Source organism: Neovison vison, chromosome 5, assembly GCF_020171115.1.
Source record: "Neovison vison isolate M4711 chromosome 5, ASM_NN_V1, whole genome shotgun sequence".
NCBI lineage: Eukaryota > Metazoa > Chordata > Mammalia > Carnivora > Mustelidae > Neogale > Neogale vison.
The window spans coordinates 162,792,837-162,819,230 of NC_058095.1; the positions used below are offsets into that span (position 1 = coordinate 162,792,837).

Sequence of the window (26,394 nt, forward strand, 5' to 3'; positions counted from 1 at the left end):
CACCCTAGAAGTAGCAGTACACCTGAGTGTGTGCCCTTTTTCCAGAGCGTGTGTCTTGGGTGTTCCATAGTTATGGCCATGCCTGCTTTGCATCACTGCTTTTACGAATTTTGGTTTCTCACTTCAGTGGCCAATGCCGGAAACATGAAAGTAGAAGATAAAGGAAGAAATTGCTTTCCACCTCTCCTGAGTTCAAGGACATAATCCAAAACCTTGAATCGAGGAGTTACACTGCTGTTATTTATTTTCTTGTTCACTTATATTCCAACAGTATTTTGCATGTTTAGAAAGGAAAAGCAATGCTGTGAGTAGTAAACTCCTCATTCACAAAAGTAAAATGCAATTGTCAGTCCCTGGGTATATTCCTAGCCCGGGGAAGAGTTAGAATTTTGGGCCTATGTTGCTAACTAGCTTTTTCTTGTTTTGCAATAAGTAACCTAAAATCTACATTGTAGACAACCCCTCGCTGGCAAAATGAGGATACAGGTCTACACTGGGTGATCTCCAAGGATTAGAAGGTTTTATAACTATAATTTCTTGTCTCTCTTTATATATAATATATTGTGTCTAACCAAGCCAAAAAGAAGCATGCTATTTCATTGGTGAAATGCCATTTTTCAATATCAAATGTCTTATGCTATAAAGAAAATGATGGTGCTTATTTTTTAAAAAACTGTATTTATAATCTTTCATGACAACCTCCTTTCTTTCCTCTGAACTCTAACCCCAGTCCACACCTAGGCCACAGTCCAAGGCACCCTGTTAAAAATACAGTTCATAGAGAGCACTAATTGAGTAACTATTGGAAGTACTATTTAATAATCAAAGCTGGGAGATAATGAAAAGTAAACAAATCCAAATACTTGTAGAAAATAATTGACTTCCGTATCACTCATGTATGCCATGCTTCACCCATTAAAAAGCAGGAAAAAAGGAGAGTCTTCATAAACCTTTTAAATGAGCAGTTACCATTCCAAACAAAGTTCAATAATGTATCTGTGCTTTGACTACAACCAGTGTAACTCATTATAGACTAAAGGCACCCCGCTGGTACTCTTAAATGCAGCCATTTTGCTGGAGACCGCAATAGACTATTTCAGACTGAGTAAATGAGGAAGACAGACAGAAAGACAGAATGGGCAGGGAGGGAGAGAGAATGTGCACTCATCGGAGAGCCTTGAAAAGTGCTCTTTCTGCGCTAGTCCACTCCACGCAGGTTCCAGATTCCTCCTGCAGGCGCACGCGCATGTGTGCGTTTGTGTGTGCACGGGTGTGTGCACGTGTGCGTGTGCGGGAGAGAGAGAGCACCTGCACGCACGCACAACCCCTGCCACAGTGCAAAGTCACTCAAGCAACAGCACAAGCTGAGAGCGTAGGCCTCGGGGAAGGCCCGCCTGTGAAAAGCTGTCAAACACAGCGTAAAGACGACCAGCGGTAGACAAAGCCGGAACCAAATCTGCATTCTTGAAACAGAAGAGCACACCCTAGGAAGAGCAGGAAGGAAGGATCATCTGTAACGGTCCAGTGTAACAGAAAGATGCCAAGGGGGCTCCAGGATGAACGTGTGAAGCAGGTAAAAAACAACAACAACAACAAAAAAAAAAACCTTTCATAAAAGAAGACGGCTCACAAACACCTTTCCAACGAGAGTAGCATCTCTCTGTCTGTCTGAGGCTCCCTGCTGCCCATGAGCTTGCGGGGGCACCACAACTGGTCACGCTGAAGCAGCTGCCCGCATAAGACACAGCGGACCAGTGCAGACCACGGTCAGCTCAGGGGAGCAGACACCTCCAACCGGATGACTGCTTTAACCAAGAGAACCTAATATTATTTGAGTCATCTTATAATTTTTTTTTTTATATTTCATAACTGATAAAAAAATAGTTGTAAAGTACACATTCAAGAAATAAGGTTTTTTCCTAATAAACAAAAGGCTGCACTGAGAGGTCTTAACTCCATTTGTAGACTTGCTTTGCATTTCCTCCTTCTGTTCTCTGCTACTTTTCAGCTAGCTGAACGTTTGCCTGAGCTGAAGGAACATGGTGACTCCTTCTCAGTGAGTTACATGTTTCCTTCAGAACGATTCCACCCGGGTGCCAGAGAATAATGTTTGTCAGAGTCTGAGTGTGCCACAGAATCACTGAGAACTGATCTATTCTGAGGAACAAGCCCAGGGTCTTCCCATGGTCATAAGGAAGCTTTAGAATTCAATGGCGAGACCCACCTCCCCAGGCCAGCAGCATTAGGCCCCCTCTGGGCCAATTCATTCTAGAAGGAGGGAGGGACTCTGGGGTCTTTTTTACAAGGGCACTAATCACATTCCTGGGGGCTACACCCTTCTGACCTAATCACATCCCCAGGGCCCCACCTCCAAATACCATCCCCTTGGGGGTTAGGTTTCAACATAGGAATTTTGGGGAGACATATTTAGCCCATGGCAACCTGCAAATAGATGGTCTAATTTTATTCAACAAACATGTTTAAGACAACATTCTATTTGTACACACTCATCTCTATTTGCCACAGACATATAAAAATGGGATAAATCCCATCTTTGTCCGTAGAGTAGGGAATTGGAAAAAAAAATCTTATAATTACTGGCTATCGTTTTAAGAAAACTGAACTTGTGTACATTTTGGAAAAGGCAGTTAAAAATATGTCAGCACAGAAAAGATCAATCCTGGGAATACCCATGCTCACATATTTCTTTGAACAAAACTGCAGCAAGGCCACAAGCAAGCGAGCAGGGTTTGTCCATCTGTCAGTCTCCTGCTGCCACCGAGCTCGCTGTGCTGCTTCGTGTTCCTTTGGATGGGCACAAGGCAGGTGACGATGTCTTACAGGGTCCCAGCAAACCGAAAGGATCTGTGGATTAGACTTCACGTCGTTTCTCATTCGGGCAACTTTTCCAGTTAGTCTGAAAAGGCTGGTAGCACTTTTATTAAATTACACAAACTTATCTTTCTTTCTGCAAAGTTTTTTGTGAGTAATTAGCATAAAGATTCCCCTTTGCAGCATCTGTATCCCCAACTTAGTTATCATCAGTGTCCTTGTGTGTGGTTCTAATCTGCAGTCGCCGCAGTGGGCACAGGGAGCGAAAGGCCCCAGGTCAGGCTCTGTGGAGAAAAGCACCTGCATACATCATTTTTCTGTAACCCATCTTATTTAATTTGATTAAAGCAAATCACTCAGAAAATAGTGTTTTTTGAAAGTTGAACCATAGAGATCTTTTTTTTCCCCAAAGAGAATACTATGAGAAAATTCAGAGTACGTAATAATGCATAGCAAATTCAATCAGAACACACACGCGCGCGCACACACACACACTCTCTCTCTCTCTCTCTCTCCCTAACAACAAATATGATTTCCATTTCTAGTGTATCCAATTCGATACCTCTTTTCAGAGAAGATTTATTTCTGCTTACAGAAGCAGATAAAAGAATAATAGCTTAACAATTGCTCACCTATTGGAGAACCTTACAAAACAAATGTGAATTCAAATTTGCACTTGAAAACTAGCAACCGGGTCTATGTGAATAGGGCTGTGGTTTCAGATCAGCAGGGAGGAACACTGCCCACTCCACAGTTTGGGTTATAGGTGTATCATTACCAAGACAAAGACATTTCCCAAGCAGTAGATTAAGTGCACAGTTGTTCTGCTGTTGTTGTTGTTTTGTTTTGTTTTCCTGGCCCAGAATTCTATACAACTTGCATTCATTGTCTCAACTTAGGACTGAGCTTTCGAAGCTAGCTGCCACAGGAAGACCCTCCCCCCCGCCCTTTTTCTGCATTATAAACTGTGGAGATGGAAACCTGAGAACACAGGCATCTACACCACAGAGATTTCCCATTCTTAGTTATGCCAAGCAAAGAGAAAAAGGTCTTTGGCAGGTGTCAGAAAGACATGCAGGTAAACTAAAGGGCCTTCCTCTACCCACTACTTCCGTCTGTGCTCCATGCTCTACAGCATTAACCGGGGATGGGTGTGCTTCTAATAGTGTCGGAGGGTCAAAGGCTGGGACTCACGTGCCATGAAAACCCCATGCACACTTCAGAAATGTACTAGACCAGAAACACAAAGGTGAACTTGACATTTTGATGTTGACATTGTGTGTGTCCACAACAGAAAGGAAAAAAAATGTCTAGAACCTGAGCCATTTGTTTTCTTAGCAGTGGTTGCAGAGGGCCAGGTCTTCAAATAGTTCCAGACAAAAGCACTGACATGGAAGGAACCATATTATCAATGGAACTTCCTTTTTCCATATTGATATTATAATTATTATAATAAAACTTAAGACAACTGGATTAATTATGAAACAAAGCATTATCAGTGCATCAGAACAAAATATGAAATAAAGATCATGAGCTTACTCACGTCTGAATGTTTTCTAACATAGTATTATATTTGCCTGTTTCTTTTCAGTGAGTTTATGTGTATATACTTTTTGCAATCACTTTCTCACTATATTCTGTAAGGTTTGCATTTTAACAGGAGGCTATGCTGGATTAAATACATAAATCATCTCTCTTCATGCAACTGTCATCTATAACGGAGGAGGTGTATGGCTTTCAATTTATTCATAATGTCACTGTAGAGGACACTGACGTCACAGTGAGGCTTAGCAAGGAGGAGTAACATGATAATTTCACAAACTGTGCCAACCCTAATCCACATAAGTGCCTTTTTATGTGACCCCCCCCCAAAAAAAATGCTGTCATTACCCCCCAGGAGCGCTCATCAAATAAGCAAGAAATGTACTTTGATACTGCCTGGATCCACCTGCCTACGGCCCCTTACCCTTTCTACCTTCTGCTGTGGTATATTCCGAGCAGTCCTACTCAGAGTACGTTCTGCAGATTCATAAAATGGGTAGTTTATATTGTGCAAACCAAGATACCTATCTTCCCAAACTGAAACATCCCAACATGTCCCCATTTCTCTGTCACTCCAGTCCCCGGCAATGGCCATTCTACTTTCTCTCTATGAATTTGAAATTTTTAACCCTAGGAAGACAGATAGGATATTTGAGTACAAATATGAATGTTTCGGTATCATTTTATATCGGGTTCAGATCAGGCTCACTCTGCACTGTGTGCTAGCTGGGTTAATAATTACCTCCTTTTTCCCACTTAGAGAATTTTTCAGGAAAAAATATGCTTGCTAGTTCTCTTACTCACGGGTTACTTCCATCTATTAAAATCCGTCCTGTACATTCCAATCTCCCAATCATGATTTGAATTGTATTGAATTTATTTAGCTTTCTTGCATGCCATGTTGAACTTTACTTTTCACTCATGTTCCATGGTCCCCACTCACCATTGCAACTGTCTCTGAAGGAAAGACGCTAAAAACAAGATGCTTCCTATAGCAAAGCAATGGAAGATCATAAGACTAAATGATAAGTCAAAATCTTCTCCACCAGTTACTGTAAGTATTGAAACAAAGGCCGAGATTTTTGCAACCTAAGTTTCCACAGCTGGATGAACAGATACAGAAAATGCAGGATACATACACAATGCAATATACCCAGTCTTGAAAGAGAATGAAATTCTACTATATGGGACAATACGGAGGAGCCTGAGGACCCCGTGCTAAGTGTAGTTGGCACAAAAGGACAAATACTGCAAGATGGCACTTAAGGAGGCATCTAAAATAGTCTAAACAAACAAACCAACAAACTCCCAGAGTAGAAGGCTGGTTACCAGAGGCAAGAGTGGAGAGGGCCACGGTGGAGAAGAAAACTGGGAGTTGTTATTTTTTTTTTTTAAAGATTTTTTATTTATTTGTCAGAGAGAGAGAGGGAGAGCGAGCGAGCACAGGCAGACAGAATGGCAGGCAGAGGCAGAAGCAGGCTCCCCGCCGAGCAAGGAGCCCGATGTGGGACTCGATCCCAGGACGCTGGGATCATGACCTGAGCCGAAGGCAGCTGCTTAACCAACTGAGCCACCCAGGCGTCCCTGGGAGTTGTTATTTAAGGGGTGTAAAGTTTTAGTTGCACAAGATAAATAAGTATGGGAGACCATGTGTACAATCCAGCACTTGTAATTAACAATACTGTGCTATGCACTCAAAACTTCATTGAGAGGATAGATCTCAAGTTAACTGTTCTGACCACAGTACAAAAATAAAAGAAAGAAAACCAAGGTTTCTGACCACCTCATCATCAATGCCATCATAAATGGTTTCCGTGAAAAGGTACTGTTGCGTGATGCCATTTTAATTTCTTCTCATAGTAATATTTAAATCTTCAGTATTTGCATAGTTAAGATAAGGTGCTTCTTCCTTTTAATAATGTCTTTCACTAACATATGTATTAACTCTGGAAACTGTGAGGGACGAATTTCAAACTAATCTTAAATGAGACCATTTCTGTCTTATACTCAAGTCAGGGAACACAAGACTGAATTTATATATTTATAATAGATAAATTTATAATTCATATAATAATATATAGTTTGTAAATTTATAATATAAATATATATATTTTTAATAACGATAAATCTCTAAGCATTGATGTCAAGAGAGTGAGGAAAACACAGTGAATCATCCCCTACTTATCAGCCAAGCTGTGAGATGGTAGTCATCTGGGTACTGGCCCAACAAGAGTGGCAATTAATGATGTAATAACTGGGTAAACAATTAATGAGTGTAATTAAAAAGATTCTGAATTTCATGTCTAAATGTTACCCCAGACAGCTGGATCATTTGCCTGGAGAAAAGCTCTACTCTCCAATTTTTGATAAAAACAACAACAATAACAACAACCAAGAAAAACCCAGAATCATTTTTCATTCTCATCTCCCCTCTTTGGATGAGAAAGAGAAGTCTCCCAGGGGCATACACATTAAGATATCTCAACTCTGCGAAGGTATGGTATGCGACTTAATTTTGAAAATTCTGTCAAAACACCGTTCACCTGTAACGTTACTTTCCTAACTGTGGGATGATAATTTCCTGTATAACGAATCACTCGGGAAAGTTCCTAGGGAAACCAGACGAGAGCAGCAGTCTAATTCCAGGCTTAATATGGCAGCAAATAGCACCAAGGAGTGAGGGAAGATAATATGTAGGAGAACCGCTCGAAGTGACAGACTTTAAGGAACTGACTTTAGAGCAACACGGCAGACACAGGTAACTTAGCACCTTCCTTTTTCTTCTGCTTCCTCCTTTCATTGTAATATATGATAGTATATCATCCATGGTGTCTTATATACGGTTAATTACTGGTTAATTACCGTTTTTTTCTTTTTTTCCTCTGATGTAGCACGGTGTTTAGTTACAAGATGACTGGCTAGCCGGAGTGCACGGGACAGGGGCAGTAAGAACACAGGGGCACAAGAACACTGGCTCCTAGAGCTGCTGCTTCTATTCTAAAGACACACAAAAATAACCCCCTGGAGCACCTGGGGGGCTCAGTCAGTGAAACGTCTGGTTCTTGATTCAGCTCAGACGGTGATCTCCGGGTCCTGGGATCCAGCCCTGGAGCTCAGCACAGGGACTTCTCAGGAGTCTCTCTTTTTGCCCCTCCCCTAGCTGGAGCACATGACTTCTCTCTCTTTCTCAAAAAAATCTTATAAATAGAGGAATTAACTAATTAATTAGTTTAAAAATTAATAAAACTCTTAAAAATTTCTTACACGTCATCAATGTCTTTCGCCCCCTTGGAGGGTGAAGACAGATCAAACTTAGTTTTCCCCTCCTCCTTCGTGTACCATGAAAGCTCAGACAAATGAGAGTGATTTACCTTAATGGGTAAAAAGAGCCATTGTATCCAGCCACTCGCTGCTCCCCAAAACAGGAGACATAAACCCTGACTCTGGGACTCTCTTCCCTCAGCTGACTGTGCCCCAAGAATGAGAAAACCAGGGACATTTGTCACTGAATCTTTTGTGACACGGATTTTGAGGAAAGGCAAAACACAAAACCCGGTGACAAAACCCGGTGACATAATCCACTCGAGCAAACTTAAGGGCAGGCCCAGGACCAACAGACAAGGCAGTGACTCGGGACTTAGCTAGTCATTACGATTTTTGAAGGATATAAATGATGACATAAAATATGTGAAATGACAATGTTAATTGAAAGAGCTAGCAGTCAGTCATGCTTACGCTCTATGGCTATGTGCTTCACGTTATTGTTTCAATCATCACAACAACGCTCTGACCCCAGGCAGTGCCACAGAGAGCCAGCCTGACCTTGAGCACGACACAGAAACGATGCTATGGTCCGTCCTGTCTGCTTACAACACTGTCTTAAATTATCTGTATTGGATACAAGAAGCCCTTGGAAGCATATAATATGCCTTGAAATAAAGGTAGTTGGTGGCACAGTAACATTTTTATAGTGTTCTTTTCCTATTAGCTATGCCAACAAGGACATCATCAAGAATGAGAAATTACTGTTTGAAAAATGGAGGAGCCCATTTGCTCATGAAATGGAACTTTTAAAAAATTTTATCAGATTTTGGTTTTAATCAGGGAAACAGTCGAAACGTACCATAACATAAAAAAGAACAAACTCAGGATTACATAATACTTGGAAATAAATACTAGTCTATGCCTGAAGACTACGTATGTGCCAGCACTCACCAGCGGTGAATCCGGACCCGGCTTTAGAACACCTTTGAGATCCACACTAACCGAGTGACTTCAGGCAAGCTGCCCAACATCCATCATTGAGACAATTTATGTGAAGAGCTTTGTAAACGGTAAGGCGCTCTATGAACGCTGCTGACGGGAGATGTTATTCACAAGTCTTTCTACACGCTCACCAGTCTTGAAGAGCAGAAGCAGCACGTGGGCCGGTGCCCAGAGCAGATGGGACGGAGAGCAGCAGACACTCTCCCCGCTTCAAGTTCTGAGCTACTAAATGAAGAACTCTGTGGGTTCGTGAGAGAACTCTTTCCAGCAATGAAGGGCCCTGGGCCCTTCTCTCCCACTGTTGGTGCACCTCCACACGCTTCCTGGGACACCCCCGTTTTAGAGGGATTTGAGGTAAGTCTGTAAGTACAGAAGATGCTACATAGAGTGGGTCCTGAAAATAGGAACGGGGCGCAGGCAACACAGAAAAACATCACAGCTTGAGCCACCCGAAGATCAGGCACAGTCTGGGGAGGGTCTCGGGACCCCGGATGCCCCGCCTGCTACACCGACTCTCTCAGGAGTCAGAGTGACATCTGCCTCCACTTATTCGACAAAGCACTTCACGGCCCCACCCCGGTTTCAGAAAAGACACTGGAGGATGATGAATGGAAATGATGCTTTACCAGTTCTTTCCGGGGGAAAAAAAAAATAAAATAGCCTGAAAACCTCCAAACCTCCAAGACCATTTCAAGGAGGCTTCTCTGTGAGAAAAAGATCATACGTGACTTACAAGAGGGCCTCCATCGTTGAGATTATCCAGATGTTTCAAAAACGCAGGTCCAAACACTCATGTTGGACCCCGTGCTGCACGGATGGGCTCTGGTTTGGTGTTTATATCCCGGGCTCAGGATGTGAGGAGCAGCACCTGAGACTTCAATTTTGGGTTGAGTTTCTAGATGCCGGAAGCCCAGTAGGCACGGCTCCAGAACCACTCACAGCAGAGTGGGGCCCCTCGCTCACGTCGCTAACAAGAGCATCCCCTCGTGCCACGGACACAGGGCAAGCACTGGCATCACCAAGGTCACCAGGGAGCCTGTTGGAAATACGCTCTCAGACCCTGCCCCATTTATGGAATCAGAATCAGCATTTTAACACACATACACAACCACCATGGATGACTTTTTCCTTAAGCAAGAAGAGGAATGACATGGAATGTTTCTTCAGCTCCAGTATCTTTTTTTTTTTTTTTTCCTGGAATTACACTGTACAGAGCATCCCAATTAGAAATTTGGAAATTATTTTGTTCTTCCTATTCAAAGGAGGCTCAGGGACACAGTGCTTAAAGGCATTTCCGACTGCACGGCATGCAACAGCTAATTGGTGGGGAGCAGGCCTGCATGAATATGCATCCGGCCATCCCACTGATTAACGAGGTCTCAGCAGAAACAATGAAGACAGCAAGAGTGTAAAAAGTGCTTTGGAGATAGATCTATTTTATTCAAGCTATCATTTAAATGAATGCCAAACACACCACCTCCACTGCAGTCTTCCCCCATTGTGCTCTCACTTGGCTGTAAGAATTGCTGGTGGAGGTTCCAGTTGCTCCTGAGCAGGTGGGAGGGTAAGGGAGCTCCTCAATCATTCATCTGCAAGGAGGTTGGGGATGTTTGGAGTACAGAAGTCATTATACGAAAACAAATCCTCTTCTATCACATTTTATTGGTGAATAATTATGTTCTAGTGAGTCAAGAATTAACAGCTCTGCCTCACGGAGACACAGCATACCAGATGCTTCTCCCACACAAATCTCAGGTGCCTTATCTTTGGCTGCAAAATTCAGATTCTGATTCTCATTCTGGATCTTGCCCTCTCAGAGAATAAGGTTTTCTGATGACCTCTGCCATCCTGAAGTAAGTTAAAAACTTATCTTTCCATCCTTGTGGGAGAAATATGCCTGGTCTGTTAAAGGACTGTGCATGGGAGGTTGATACTTAGTTGACCTAACCAGTTTAGGACTAAAAACTGTCCTTAGGCTGGACAGACAAAAGCAGACTTACTGCTCGGATTCTGGACACCTGGGTAAGCCCTTAGTTCTTATTTAAATGATGTTCCAACATTGGTACTTGATCCTTGTTTCAGGCCCTCTTCCAAAGTCCAATCTCTTTAACCGACCTAAAATTCCAGTTCCCTCATCCAGTATGCTTCTGCTCCCAATTTCAATCGTTTCCTATTTCACATGTTCATCAATCAAGTCTAAACTCCACGGCTTCTCAGGAAAGATTTCCACTATAAAAATTTCTCATCATTTGATGTCTATTGGTGCCAAGAACCACAGAAGCCCTTCCATATATTAATTCCATCTTTGGGGTAAGTTCTATTATTCCCCATTTTACCCGTGGTGAAATTCAAGGAGAGAAAGTTTAAGAAACTTTCCAAAAGTTACCCAGCTGGAAAGCAGCAGCGTTGGACTCCCAACTCTGGGTCCATAGTGTAAAAAATGTGTGCAAATTTAAGACAAAAATATCCCCTAAATATTATTTACATATTAGATGAGGGATCTTCATGACCCATAAAATATTTGGAAGCCAAGGAATACATATGAAAGCCTAGGGATAAATGGAGAAGATTAAATAAAGATGATGAAAGGCCATTATTTGTAATGTCTTAGGTATAACTTTAAGACTATTCTGTGCATAATTTCAAATGATAAAATGGTACCATATATTATATCCAGTTTGCATTTAAATTTGTACCCTCCTCCCCTAAATATACAAAGTTACAAACACAAATACCCTAAAGATATATACCTACTATGAACTTCCTATATTCTTGTGTAGATCAAATGAGATCACAGAGTGGTCTTAGGTCTATCTCAAGATCTAAGTATAAAGAAACTAAAGGAATGAGCTCAGCCAATAAACCTCTTCAGCGACACCATGGCTACATGCATATTTTCAGTCACTTATTCAGGCAAGCTACATGTAAGAGTCGAATCCCAAAATAATGGTGTCTTCAAGCAGGTGGTTTATTTCCCTGGTGGCTCAAAGTCGTCTCCCTTGGTTTAGCGGTTGCAGGTACTCATCATGTCCCTGGTTGAAATGCACTATCCATGGGATAACCACCATCCTAGTCGGTGTTTGAGACGTCTGTGCATGCTGGAGAGCACCACCCCAGCCTTCAGGTAGCCAAGTGGAGCCATCACCGGGAAAAGAATGCCCTTGCCCTTGAAGATGACCCCACTGAAGGACTACCCTCAATGCTGCGTGCATTTTATTGGCTGGTACTTGACTTGATCACATGGCCCCATAGACCTGCAACTCATATCAGGATACTGGGGTTCTGTTAGAAACCAGGAAAGAGAGAATGACTGTTTCTCTGTAATGGATGATCCCACTCATCCTTATGGTTCCATTTAAAAACCACTTCCTAAATAAATCCTTCCTAATCCTTCCTCATTGAACTTGACCCTCTCCTAGTGACTCACAGCATTCCGGCCTGGAATACCAATGGTTCTCAGCAACTCCGCAACCTCCCTTGAATTATAGGTCATTGGAGGACAGGGGTCCTCAGCACTCTTATTCAAAAGCACGAATGGAGTGACTATTATAGGCACCTCCCCCATGATCCGCGTATAGAACATGTTCAAAACATATTTGTTAATTTATGCAATCATACAGAGCAGATTTCAAATAATAAAATTTCAACAGCACTTTAGGTCTCCCACTCCAATGACGGTCAAGGCAATCTGGGAATGCCAGTGCCTCCATCTGCCACAGCCAAAACTACTGCCAAAGGATTTCGCCACAGAGCGAGTGCACTGGCTGTGCGTGCTCACATGTGCCATCCCAAAGGAGAAGGGCTGGTCAAGATGAGCATCACCATTTAGCAAAGCTGATGACACTGGGATGGGCCATTCAGGAGACTCTTCACTTAACAGGTAAATAGTAATAACATTAGTTGTGATAAGATAATTAACAATATTAATAAGTAATATTGAAATGCTTGGGGGGAAGACCTGGGAAAATGCTGATGCTGAAACTGTTAAGTGTTACCGGTTGCAAATGTTCTTTTACTAGATCTTGGTTCTTTTCTATGGAAATGACTCAGGGCTTTTGTGGCCCATACAAGACAGAATGCAAAAGAAAAGCTGAAATCTTTATTAAAATATTTTAAAAGCCCAAACTGGAGGGGCACCTGGGTGGTTCAGTCAGTTGAGCATCTGATCTTGATTTCAGTTCAGGTCATGATCTTGGGGTCTTGAGACTGAGCCCCACATCTGGCTCTGGGCTGGGTGCGGAGTTGAGATTCTCTCTCTCGCTCCCCACTTATGTGTGCACACATGCGTTCTCTCTCTAAAGTAATAAATCTTTTAAAAAGCCCAAACTGGAAAAAAAAAAAAAGGGGGCCAAACTAGAAAAAATTAAAATGTCCTCAATTTTTTTGTTTAACTTTGTTTTGCTTTGTTTTGTTTTTACACACCACATTTCACAAAGACTGCTTTTACGCTGCCACGGGGGAAACATACTGTTTGAGTAAGTTCTGGGAAAGACACTGATTGTACGCCTGTTTTCCTATTTGTAATAGTTCCTGAATGCTTGAAGTGTCACTGAAATCTCAAATATTCTTGCAAAAGAATGCTTTTCACAAGCCATATGTATAAATGTGCATTTATATTAAAATTTCTATCCTTTGACAGAAAATATTATTGAATAGGAAGTGCCTGAGTGGCTCAGTCAATTGAGCTCTTGAGTCCTGGTTTCAGCTCAGGTAATGATCTCAGGATTGTGAGAAGGAGCCCTGCATTGGGCTCTGTGCTGGACACGGAGCCTGCTTAAGATTCTCTCTCTCCCTCTCTCTCTCTGCCCAGCCCCTCCTGCTCACACATTCTCATTCTCTCTCTTTAAAAAAAAAAAAAAAAATATATATATATATATATATATATATGAATATATATGTTACATATATATGTAACTATTATAGTTACACTATAGTATAGTATACATTATATATACTATTAGAGTATTATAGTTACATATATAGTTACTATTATAGTTACATATATATGAACATATATATGTATACATATACACATATATATGTATGTGTATATGTATATATGTGTGTATATGTCTTATTTAATGTAGTGAAATATCATATTCTTTTCATATACACATGGTAATTTTTTAAAACAATTACTTTTAAAAAATTATTTAGGGATATTTTAACCAATTTTATTTCTAAATATAGTAAGGTCAGACAACTTATTTTTCTTTAAAGTACCAAATATATCATGAAACTAAATGTAATCCAAAATTCATATATTCAAATATATCAGAATTAAAAGATAAAAAAAGATTTAAAAAGATCTCTTTCATCATTTACTCATATGAAAACAAAGTCTAGTTTATACATAAGATCAAAACCGAGAGAGATCAAATTACTTGTACAAGGTCACAAAGAAATAATGTGTCTGCTACAGATATTTGGTACATTGTCTTTTTAAAGTTCACTAAGTGGTGGCAATCACCATGATGTGAACTTAGAATTGCTTTCGAAATCAAAAACATAGATTATGGGGGCGCCTGGGTGGCTCAGTGGGTTAAAGCCTCTGCCTTCAGCTTGGGTCATGATCCCATGGTCCTGGGATTGTGCCCCGCATCAGGCTCTCTGCTCAGCGGGGAGCCTGCTTCCTCCTCTCTCTCTGCCTGCCTCTCTGCCTCCTTGTAATTTCTGTCTGTCAAATAAACAAATAAATCTTTAAAAAAAATAAACATAGATTATAAAAGTATATTACATATAAAGATGGAAGGCAGAAATTTGTGCATTTGCCAGCAAATACTAGCATTTGTTCAAATTCTCCTTACTGTCGTTTGGTTTATTTTACAGTGTTTTGAGTTGTAGTGGGTGTAAGTCCCTCATAATGCCTTTAAAAAAGAGTTTCATACTCAAGCAAGTTTGGAGATTCACTAAACACAGTGGTACATGAAAGACTCTGAGTAGACCTGCCATAAAGAAATATAATTAATTTTTCCTTTCAAAGCTGCTAATTCTCAGATATTTTTGAGCACAGAATCTTTTGTCTTTCAACATCTTGTAACCTCCTATTGAATTAGTCATTCTCCAGCACACTCTTCGGGAAGACTTGACAGTGATTTAATCCAACCTTGACAAGAGTCAGGGAGGAGGACACCTGCCGGTGTGATATTTATGTCCAGCTTGTTATTTAGGTATCGCTAAGACACTCCCCTCCCTGGCACCCCAATCAGCTTTCACGTGTCCTCTTCAATAAGAACATCACCCAGACGTTTTTAGATGCGGCAAGGAAGGACTCAGTCTCAAGGGCCAAGTACATGTTATCCAGGCCACTGACACTTGCCTAAATAGCAGAAATACAGGTGACGTTTGAAGAATGTTGTTTAGCAGCCCATCAGTAGTGACTGACAGCCAATGGCTGTGCTTTCCATGCCATGTATATTGTGTTTCTTTAACGACTAATTCTGTGGCACTAACAATGTGTCAGATACTCTTCAAAGTGCTTTCGTAATGTGGATTTACTTCATCTTGATAACAGCCCTGGGATTTAGGTGCTGTATTTCTCCCCTTACTAGAGAAGAAGAACAGGAGTCAGAGAAATTAAGTAAATGCCTCGAGGTCACACCTATTTTAAACAGGAATATGTCCTGGCTGTGAAACTCAGGCACCACTTAGAAAATCATCCCTACCACATGTTGCTCCACCAAAAGAGAGATCGTCATAGGACAGGAGCCCCTCCAAGCTCACCTTACTGACCAGCCACGTCTGGTGGCATGGTGGTATAATCACCATAATTGTGCATTTTACACTATTATAATATTGATCTTACAACCACTGGAGCAAACTCATCTGACTTTATCAAAGAACTGACAATCAGCTGAGAGCTTCTTACTGAAGGTCTTACATTCTTTCATGTGGATAAAAATGACTTTGTAGTAAGGACTGGGGCACAGTGAGTTTTAGTGACAGCTCACCTTATTCATCAACTGAGTGCAGGAGGTATGCAAGTTACCCCAAAACGGTCACGGAGCTGCAACAGACATTCACGAGATAGTTGCTATTCTCTAGAATTGTGGAGCCACTAGCCACATGTGGATACTGCAATTACATTTTAAACTAATTACATTTAGGCAAAACTAAGGAGTTCACTGAGTCTCTGTGCTGCTGGTCACCTTTCAAGTGCTCAGCCGCCACAAGTGGCTAGTGGCTACGGTACTGGACAATGAAGATACAGGACATTTCTGTGCTTGGGAAAGTTCTGTGGAGCAGCACTGCTCTTGAATACCCAGAGCTCAAATACGGTTAAGCATCTGCAACTTCCTTGCAAAATGAAGGGCAATGGAAGCTCACGGTAATTAATGAGATCTTAGTCCTTTTTGTATAACTTTTGAAGGACTGTTGTATATTTAAAATAAAAGATAACAGAAATGAAATATAAAAGTGGTAGGTTTGTGAAATGATTTAAATTCTGAAACTCGATCTAAAACATGAAAGCTTCTACTTGGTTTTTTTGAAGATGCCTGAGTAACTACCCATATGTGTGTGACTTTCTAATTTTCTAACTGTTTTCCTGGACCTCGTTGGACCGATCTCACCCTCCTTGCCTCCCATAAGGGCTCTGAGTTCTATAAATAATCTCCTGGATATCAGAAGTTAATACTATAGTAGCAGTAGGCTATGGTCAAGACCGCGCATGGAAAGTCCCAAGTGGACAGAGAGAGAAATCTGGAACTAAGCCTAAGGAGTCAAAGGGGGCGATTCCAGTGTCTGCATGAGATACATCTAGGAGATATGAGAGTTCAGACAGTGTGAATGTTTCTGTGCTGATACAGCTACAGGTGGAAAAGGCAGCAACCCACAGAGAGTAGATGTGTCTCCACACATCTTTCTCGTATCCACGGAGGTGTCTTGAAACAATCCCACCCATGTCGCTAATTTATTTATATTTTCAAGATGCTTCTTTCCAAATAACCAAGAGTAAAAGCTACCTTGATCCAAGCCCAAGTCAGAAGTTCCCAGGAGACATCATGGTCTGGCCCAGTACCATATCAGACCCATGACTCAGCATCTCATCAGATTTTGACATTGAAAATGAAACACATTACACTCAATGAGCCTAAAAAGCTCCAAACCATCAGAGAAAGACCTAAGTTAAAATGGAAAAATATCATGCAAGCTATGGTATTCACATTATTGTCATCACAAACAAGCAATGTCTCAGTTTAAATATGGCTATTTTTAGGAGATTCCCCATCTAAAATAGACTTTAATGCAAATGATCCAATAAAGCTTGACAACTTTTATAAATTATGGACGACTCATTAAACAAATTGGGCTTCTCACATTGAGATATTTCAAAGTTATGGTAATAATTAACATTTCTAGTCACAGAGAAGAAAAGCCATACATCTAAGTGGAGTGAGATACACTTCTGAAATAGCTTCAGATAAAAGAAAGAAGAAAGAAAGAGAGAGAGAGAGAAGGAGAGAGGGAGGGAGGGAGGAATGGAGAGAGGAAGGAAGCTAAGAAGCATTACCATCACACAGGCTAAAGGTATAGAACGTTTTTAAAATAAAGTAACTGAAAATAAAATGCCCAGGATGCTAAACTTGACAAGTAAGAACTCAGTTTTAGTTTTTTGTTTGTTGTTTTGGAGTGGGGTGTGGGTGGGGTGGGGGAGGGGCGGAGGGAGACAGAGAATCCGAGGCCGGCTCCACATGGGCTCCGTCTCACCACCCTGAGATCATGACCTGAGCTGAAATCAAGAGTCAGACGCTTTAACAGACTGAGCCACCCAGGTGCCCCAAAACTCAGTTACTTTTAAAACAAATTCTTAAATATGGACCTCACAGCATCCGAAATTTTCTTTCTTCACTGTTACGTGTAAGTTTCTATCCTCTTCATCTTACTCACTTTCTATAGATCATGCATTAAATACAAACCGTCTATGAATCTAATGAAAAAACACATCCTTGAATGCATCAGTTACGGTTCAAGGATAGTGACGGATGCATGGAACAGAAAGTGGATTTGTGAGAGGCCAATTTTACCAAAAGGAAACTGGGTGGATTTATGAAAGTTACAACAAATACAACTTAAAGCAAAAAACCATCTTTGCCATAGGCAACCAGTAAATTTAGAAAGACTATGTCTGCTTTGTACTGTTACATGAGGACTCTCATATTTCTGAGATCCCAGCCTATTTTGTTTGAACGCTGAACTTGACATAGGGCGCATCTGTCAGCAAGAACCAAACATCACCTGCACAGCTGGAAATGAATGCCCCATGAAGTCCAGTGCGGACCATGAGGGAGGGTCTGTGAGAAAGGGGCACATATTGCACACAGCCCTGGATGTAATACGTAAACAATGAATTTTGGAACACTGCATCAAAAACAAATGATGTACTGTATGGGGACTAACATAACATAATAAAAAAAATTAAAAATTAAATTAAAAATTTTAAAATAAAAAATAAGTTAAAATGAATTTTTTTTAAAAAAGAGAAAGGAAAAGGACTTTCTTGGAATGGCATAAGCAATCATCCTTATGGTTGGCAGAAGTTTTTCAAACCGAGATTATTCCCCGAACGATGTAGCACAGAGACTTTAGTAAAGCACTTGAAGCCTGAGAAGTCCAACTCTGATAACAAGCCCCATTTCAGACAGGGGGAACGCTCTGGGCTAACAATGGACTTTGTACCCAGCCTTTCTAGACGTTTTTATCAGTTAATTAAAAATAATACAAAGAATGTACACTTTCTGATAAACTAACAAAGAAACTCAGGAATAATCTCTTTCACTAACTGGCCTTCGAAGTATCAGCTTCAAGGTACTGCTGGCTGTCTCCTCCAGGGAAGTCAATTTCTTAGACTCGGCTGAATGTCCCTGCTCTCTCCCCTACAGCCACCGTTCCCTTGACTAAATGATTGGAGGATCTTGTGAGAATACAGATTTGGATTCTGGGGTGCAGGGGTCTGGGGAGGAGCCCATGACTGTTTCTACCAAGCTCTGCGGTCAGCTCTACGTTGTTGATCTGTGGAGCACACTGTGGGCAGCGGGACATCTGGAGGCATCTCTGTCCCATCCCACATGCGCCCTGGTTGCCTTCAGGTTTCAGCCTTCCCATCCGTTCCCCTGAGCAGGCTTTCCAAAGCCTCACATAGTACCTGGACTTTCCTTAAGTAGCAATAATCACACCGTATTACAACGATCTCTACTTATCTGAGGCTTTTGCGCCTTTGTGACCCAGCACCTAAGAGAATGTCTAGCACATAGTAGGATATCAGTCCACATGTGTTTAATCAATGAATGACTTACTCGTGTAGTCTACAATTCAAAATTGAACCTCAGTGGTAGTATCAATGAAACCTACAGGTAATGAGCTGGATGTCACGTCAGAATTGTCAAGGGTCTGCCAAAACGAAGAAGGGGGACGGAAGCCTTCTCACTGGGATTATCATCTCACATCCCTCACAACTGCAGCACAAACGATGGTCCCTTCCAGATACTCATATCATGGCAATGACCTAGAAACTTGGAAATGCAGCTCAGGCCTCACCCCAAGGCTACAAATCAAGCTTGACATTTTAATAAGACCTCCAAGTGGCTCACCCGGTAAAGGTAAGTGAAGTCCACAAGTGAATAAGCCTAACCGGTCCGATTCCTTGTTTCAGTCTAAGCTTCCAGTGCCCATATGGAAGACCTCTGTGCTGCCCTCCTGGGAATAAAACGAGACTGACCCCAAAGTCATGGAAGACAGCTAATGGAAACTGAAGTAATCTGTGAGCAGAATCAAGCAAAAAAAAAAAAGAAAGAAAAAAGAAAAGAAAGAAAGAAAAAACTTTATAGATGTTTGGAGAGAAACTACATACTAACTGATGATCAAAATCTTATTTTATAAAACAGACACGGTTCCTTAACATCAAATGCTATTGCTTCCAAACAGATGAAGTACTGCCAAAGTATTTCCTCATTTTCGGCTCAAGCACTGAAGCCCCAAAACAGGCCTGGTCTTTACTTTCTGCAGAGTTAAACCTGATGTGAATTAGCAAATAATGATTTTTTTAAAAGATCTTCTTTATTTATTTGACAGAGATCACAAGTAGGCAAAGAGGCAGGCAGAGAGAGAGAGGAGGAAGCAGGCTCCCCACTGAGCAGGGACCCCCGATGTGGGGCTCAATCCCAGGACCCTGAGATCATAACCTGAGCCGAAGGCAGAGGCTTTAACCCACTGAGCCACCCAGGTGCCCCGCAAATAACGGATATTAATACTCACTCTCGTCTTACCAAATTCCTAAAGGAATTTACTTCTTGTAGGGTTCTAAAAATTATTAATTAGAATAACTTAACATTCCTTGAGGCGCCTGGGTGGTTCAGCTGGTTAAGCAGCTGCCTTTGGCTTAGGTCATGATCCCAGGATCCTGGGATCAAGCCCCCCACATCGAGGTCCCTGCTCAGCGGGGAGCCTGCTTCTCCCTCTCCCTCTGCCTGCCTCTCTGCCTACTTATGTTCTCTATCTCTGTGTCAAATAAATTAAAAAAAAAAAAACTTAAAAAAAAGAAATTAAAGAAAAAAAGAATAACTTAACATTCCCTCCTCTAATATTTATCACTGGAACAAAATGCAGTCTGTTGAGCAGCAAGTTCTAAGTGGCTATAAATAAAATACAGATTTTTTTTAAATCTAGGAAATCAATAACTTTTCAACAAATTCTTATGAAATAACTGGAAGAAACATAATAACAAGCATGAATTTAAACTGAAAACCCAGGTGATTATGCCAGAGTTCTTTTTTTTTTCTTTTTTGCAGAATGTTAATAAAAATTTGAAAATTCGTTATTATGTAGGTCATTCTTAAAATATACTTCAGTGGGATTTTTTTTTTTTTTAAAGATTTTATTTATTGATTTGACAGAGAGAGAGATCACAAGTAGGCAGAGAGGCAGGCAGAGAGAGAGAGGAGGAAGCAGGCTCCCTGCAGAGCAGAGAGCCCGATGCGGGACTCGACCCCAGGACCCTGAGATCATGACCTGAGCCGAAGGCAGCAGCTTAACCCACTGAGCCACCCAGGCGCCCACTTCAGTGGGATTTTAAGGAACAAAACGTCTTGTGTCTGGATCCAATCACATTAAGAGAATATTCAACAACAACTCTAACTCAACTCAATACCCAGCAGTTCTCACTCAGACAAGTGCCTCAGAACTCATCTCCTCTTCATTCATCACAAACCATTACAATACCTTTACCCCTTTAATAAAGCGAATCATAACACAGTAATTATATGAATCATGCTTTGATTTGAAGAAATCCAACAACGACTGATAGTTTAACAGTGGAATGAATATACTTTGAAATGAAGAGATGGTTTGTTTAACTTCTTTTTCCCTGATTCAAACAAGATTTTGACATCGTGATCCAGCATGACTTCATCTAAAAACTGCACAGGAAAAGACCACAAATGAATTGTGCCTAATTTCTTCAAGAATGTAACATACGGGGGCACCTGGGTGGCTCAGGGAATTAGGCCTCTGCCTTCAGCTCAGGTCATGATCTCAGGGTCCTGGGATCGAGCCCCGTGTTGGGCTCTCTGCTCAGTGGGGAGCCTGCTTCCCTCTCTCTCTCTTCCTGCCTCTCTGCCTATTTGTGATCTCTCTCTCTGTCAAATAAATAAAAACTTAAAAAAAAAAAAGTGTAGCATATGGGTAGGGATTTCTGGGATCACGACAGATTTGGCTACCCAACTTTTTTATATGTTTATGGAATTAAAACTAGATTTTCTTCAAATGAATAACATCTAATCAATGAATATTTAGTGAACAGTACCAAGAGTTCTGGACCTAATTTGACATAGAAAATAATTTCCTTTTTTTTTCAAGATTTTACTTATTTATTTGACAGAGAGAGACACAACAAGAGAAGGAACACAAGCAGAGGGAGTGGGAAAGGGAGAAGCAGGCTTCCCACTGAGCAGGGAGCCTAATGCGGGGCTCGATCCTAGAACGCCAGGATCATGATCTGAGCCTAAGGCAGACGCTTAAGGACTGAGCAGTCCAGGCACCTCAACCTAGCACATAATTTCTAAGTCAGCAATTATACGTAGGAAAGAAAGAACAACATACATATAGCTTAATTGTCAGTTCACAGTGTCTAAAAGACAGTTCCCTTTACAGCCAGAGAAAACACAGAAATACATATTTTTGAATCCACAACTTTGCACACTTTCATCACTGTGGCATGGCCCAAGGCCAGATGAAGGGCTGCTCATTCCACCTCTCCCTACTACTAAGATGATGCTGTTGGGTGGCATAGGCTTGGAATCCTTTCTCAGACAGTGATGAGGGACTGCAGTCACCCACTTTAACTTCCTAAACAGCCTGAAGATCGGTCTGTGCTGCAGAGCAGAGCTCTCTGACGTCAAGGAAGAGTTGGAAGCTGAGGGGCACAGGGCAGCAGTAAATTTGACTCTTACCCTGTCTGCCCAATAAACCAATCTAACTTACTCCCCCCTCCATACAGAAACATGACAGTTCCTCAATGAGTATGAACCCAGAAATTAGAATCTTATCTCCAAACTGTGTGTTTCATTTTCTATAAGCTAATAACCAATTACTTTGATGAAAACCAAGGTCTAAAGGCAGAAATGAAATGCAGCCCCCAGAAGAATATCCGGCATTCTAGAATTCACAAAAAGAAAAAAATTCTTCTAATAGGGTCAGAAAGGTTGAAAAGAGAGGGCTTCCAGGCCTCTGTTAATAAAGGCAGTTGCCCTAATGTGCCTTCAGGCTTATTTTAAATCCCAATGCTAAAACCTTTAATCTGAACTTAGCATTATGGACAGCATTCCAGACAAATGAGATTTATATGGACAAATAAATAGGCATATGTGATTGCTGTATTGGTCTAAATAAGTTAAGCTTTTTATGAGAATTATAAGTAACCACCTAGAAACTGTAGGTTCTAAAGATTCATAAACTGACCCTAAAATACATTTTAGGAAACAGACTGTATTCTTCTAAAGCAATTATGTGAGATTTATTATTCCATAATCATAGCATATTTATTAAATGTTAAGGAACTATTTCAAGGCAAATTTAGAATTTAATTTTATACAGAAACAATTTTAGAAGACGTAAGAAGGCTTCAAAATGACTATTTTCAATTTCTTTAGTTAAAATTCCATTTTCCCTATACAGATCACACCTAATAAATTTTTACTTACCTCTTTTTACTGTAGTAAAACTTATTTGTACTTAATAATGCTGATGGCTTCCTACATTTACCATCAAATATTTATCAAATACTTCTTTAGTAGCAACATAAAACAAAAACATTTATCTTGTCTGAGATGATTAAATAATATGTAAAATTATCTTTGATTATCTAAAGAATAATGTATTTGAGGGACCTTTAAAGGGAATGGTAGTGTAGTCTCTAAGGTGGCCCATCATCCCCTCTTATGTTCTTTATGTTTTTGTGTAGACGTCACTGGACTTGCTTCCAATGAACAGAATAGAACATAAAAGGATGTCATGATGACATTACATACAATTATAAATCTCTCTTGCTGAGAATCCTTCTCCCTTGTGGCTTTAAAAAAGTAAACTGTCCCACAGAGGGTCACACGGCAGAGAACCAAGGACAGTCATCCAACCAATGGGCAGCAAGTATCTGAAGTTCTCGGTTCCACAGTCTGCAAGGTACATATTCTGCCAATAACCACATGGGCTTTATCTGATCTTTTCAGATAAAGAATCGAGTTGAGTTTCAGATGAGGGTCCAGCCTGGACCACAACCTGACTGTGTGTTTGCTGAGGACATATTTAAGCCATGTCCATACTTCTGACCCACAGATGTTTTGAGATAATAAGTATGCATTGTTTTAAATCTCTAAGTTTGTGGTAATTTGCAATTAGATAATTAATACAACAGAATTCTCTTTTTTTTTTTTCTTTTTGCAAAGGAGAAAAATAAACTCAAGATGCTTCACTTCAATCTACACATTGAAAAGGAATCTAATACATGATTTCATTTTTGGAATAACCCATGAAAAATGGCAACCACTCCATTGAATAAAAAGTCTAGTAAGGGGGCACCTGGGTTGCTCAGTGGGTTAAAGCCTCTGCCTTCGGCTCAGGTCATGATCCCAGGATCCTGGGATCAAGCCCCGCATCGGGCTCTCTGCTCAGTGGGGAGCCTGCTTCCCCCTCTCTCTCTCTACCTGCCTCTCTGCCTACTTCTGACCTCTGTCTGTCAAATAAACAAATAAAATCTTAAAAAAAAAAAAAAAAGTCTAGTAAGTTAACTAGAAAACTATTTGGTGCTTTCATGACTGTTGCTCACCTCTTTATAATCTACCTAATGGTTAGGTGACGCCACTTGCTACTGATTAAACCATACCCAGTTTTCTTCTGTGATTTCTATGAGTACTGGCCTTTAATGCTTCCCAAATATTTCAGATAAACTGAATGTGCAAATTCGTGCAAGCATTGTTTACAATATCCCAAAGCTATGGCTAAGGTACAGGAGCAAAGAGATGATATTGTAACACGTGCATGAAACTACTTTCTCCCAAAGAATAGTAAAAACTCAGTGGCTAAGACAGTATCCGGATAGTCACCCGCTTGAAAATGCTTATTATAAATGTATAGTAAATAATTCAATCTCAAGAGAATGCGTTCATTACGGTTTCTCTATTTTAAAAAAATTAAAATATTCTGGGATGCCTGGGTGGCTCAGTGGGTTAAGCCACTGCCTTTGGCTCAGGTCATGATCCCAGGGTCCTGGGATCAAGTCCCGTATGGGGCTCCTTCCTCGGCAGGGAGCCTGCTTCTCTCTCCCCCTCTGCCTCCCACTCTGCCTGGTTGTGCTTGCTCACTCTCTCTCTCTCTCTCTCTCTCTGACAAATAAATAAATAAAATCTTTAAAAAAAATTAAAATATTCAAAAATTAAAATTTGAGGACAAAGATCTCAGCAGACTATCCCAAATAATGCAGTCTTCAAACTTGCTTCTCTCAAAGATTTCAGAAGATATATTTTGATTGAAGAGTTACATTAATTTCTATTTCATTTGCCATATATGGACACATGGAGAAACATATTAGTAAAAAAAATCCGGTGAAAGAAGTGCTGGTCTATCCTGAATTCCCGAAGGAGTGTGCTATACCCCTCCTTAGCACGGTTCATACATGAAGTGTCAAACTGTGTCTTTTCAGTTACATTGTACACAACCTGCTCGCAGCATTGTTTTTTTTTTCATACATCTCTTAATTCCTCAGATGATGAATCGTGCACAAAAGTTAATGCATTCATATTTGCTGCTAAATGAATTAAATGAACTGGCAGGGGAAAATGTCACAATAAGAGCTTCAAGAAACTACTTACCAGCCTTACTAACTGGAGAGGGAAAAAATTCAGTAAAATATATGAAGCCAAATCAATTGTTTAGCTGTTGTTGTTGTTGTTTTCAGTTCTCATTAGTTTTATTCAGTGGAACCTCCTGCGCAATGGAGAATCATTCAACAATTACTGAACAACACTTAGTTTATTGCTACCTAACAAATCACCCAAAAATGTAGTTTAAAACAACAACCCTTTTAGTACAGCCTAAGAGTCGTGGTCAGGAAGTTAAATTACATAAAGGAGGTAGCTTTTCTCTCTTCTAAAGAGTCTGGAGCTTTGAGAAGATCTGAGGGGCTCAAGGTGACCTAAATGGCTGGTGTCTGACTCATCTTAAGGTTCCACCCACACGTCTGAACCTGGCCTGGGACAACTCAAAGTCTGGATTCAAATGAGACTCTCTACAAGAAAGCCTAGCCTGGCCTCTCTCTGTATCTTGGGCTTCCTTACAACAGGGTGGTCTTGGGTTCCTTGAGCATCTTCTATGACAGCTTCCAGGATACGTGACCCAGCAAACTGGGCTAAAAATGCATGGCCATCTATCAGCTCCCATGGAAGTCCCAGAGCATCACTTATGCCCTAGTCTTTTCTATGAAGCAGTCACAAGGATGCCCAGATCCAAAGGGAAGGTGTGCTTGCATCCTCTTTGTAGGACCATCAATGAATCTGCAGAACAGACTTTCTACCAAAGTCTTTGAATAGCCATTCGGGATTGAGCTTCTTCCTTGTTTTATTTCTAACACTCTAGCTCATTTCATAATGTAAAGAATAACAACAACGTTCAGAAAGTATTATTTTAAAATATTTGCCCTTGAGCAATTTAAATTTTGGGAACTACTTGAACTGTTTGGGTAATTTCTCAGGTAATATAGTAATTTTTGCTGCTCTGAACTTCCTAGTAAAGTATCTGAATAGGATCTTGTAATAAAAAAAAATCTACAGCTTTTATTTTATGCTTGGAGTGATGAAAAAGTTTCTATTATGCTGTCACATAGTCTCACTTTTGCTTTTTTCTATTAAATGGAATGTTTTCTCTTTCAGTGTCTTTCTGACTTTGGTGCACAAAGTGATCAAGGCGCAGTATCTTTCCAGTTTCTTAAAAGTCATAAACTCATCAGTAGAACCAAACAATGACACATTTTGCTAAAGTCTTCTAAATTTGGGAAACAACATCAGATTTTAAAAATTGCTTCTCTGGAAAGGTTCAGAGATGAATAGTTATTTCTTTCTTTAAGTGGCCAGATTAAGGAAACACACATCCCCCACTGCAAGCTAAGAAGTAATTACACTGCTGTTTATGACTTTTCAAACCCATAATTACCCATAAAGAAGCATATTCAAATAAAATACTCTGTTTATAGTCCCCACATAAAAAGCACTG

At 40.6% G+C, this 26,394-nt stretch overlaps 1 protein-coding gene across 1 annotated transcript in view; it reads right to left on the reverse strand.

Annotated features, from left to right (window-relative positions):
• NALF1 (NALCN channel auxiliary factor 1) overlaps positions 1 to 26,394 on the reverse strand; it is a 608,198-nt gene that overhangs the window by 567,022 nt on the left and 14,782 nt on the right. The window lies entirely within an intron of this gene.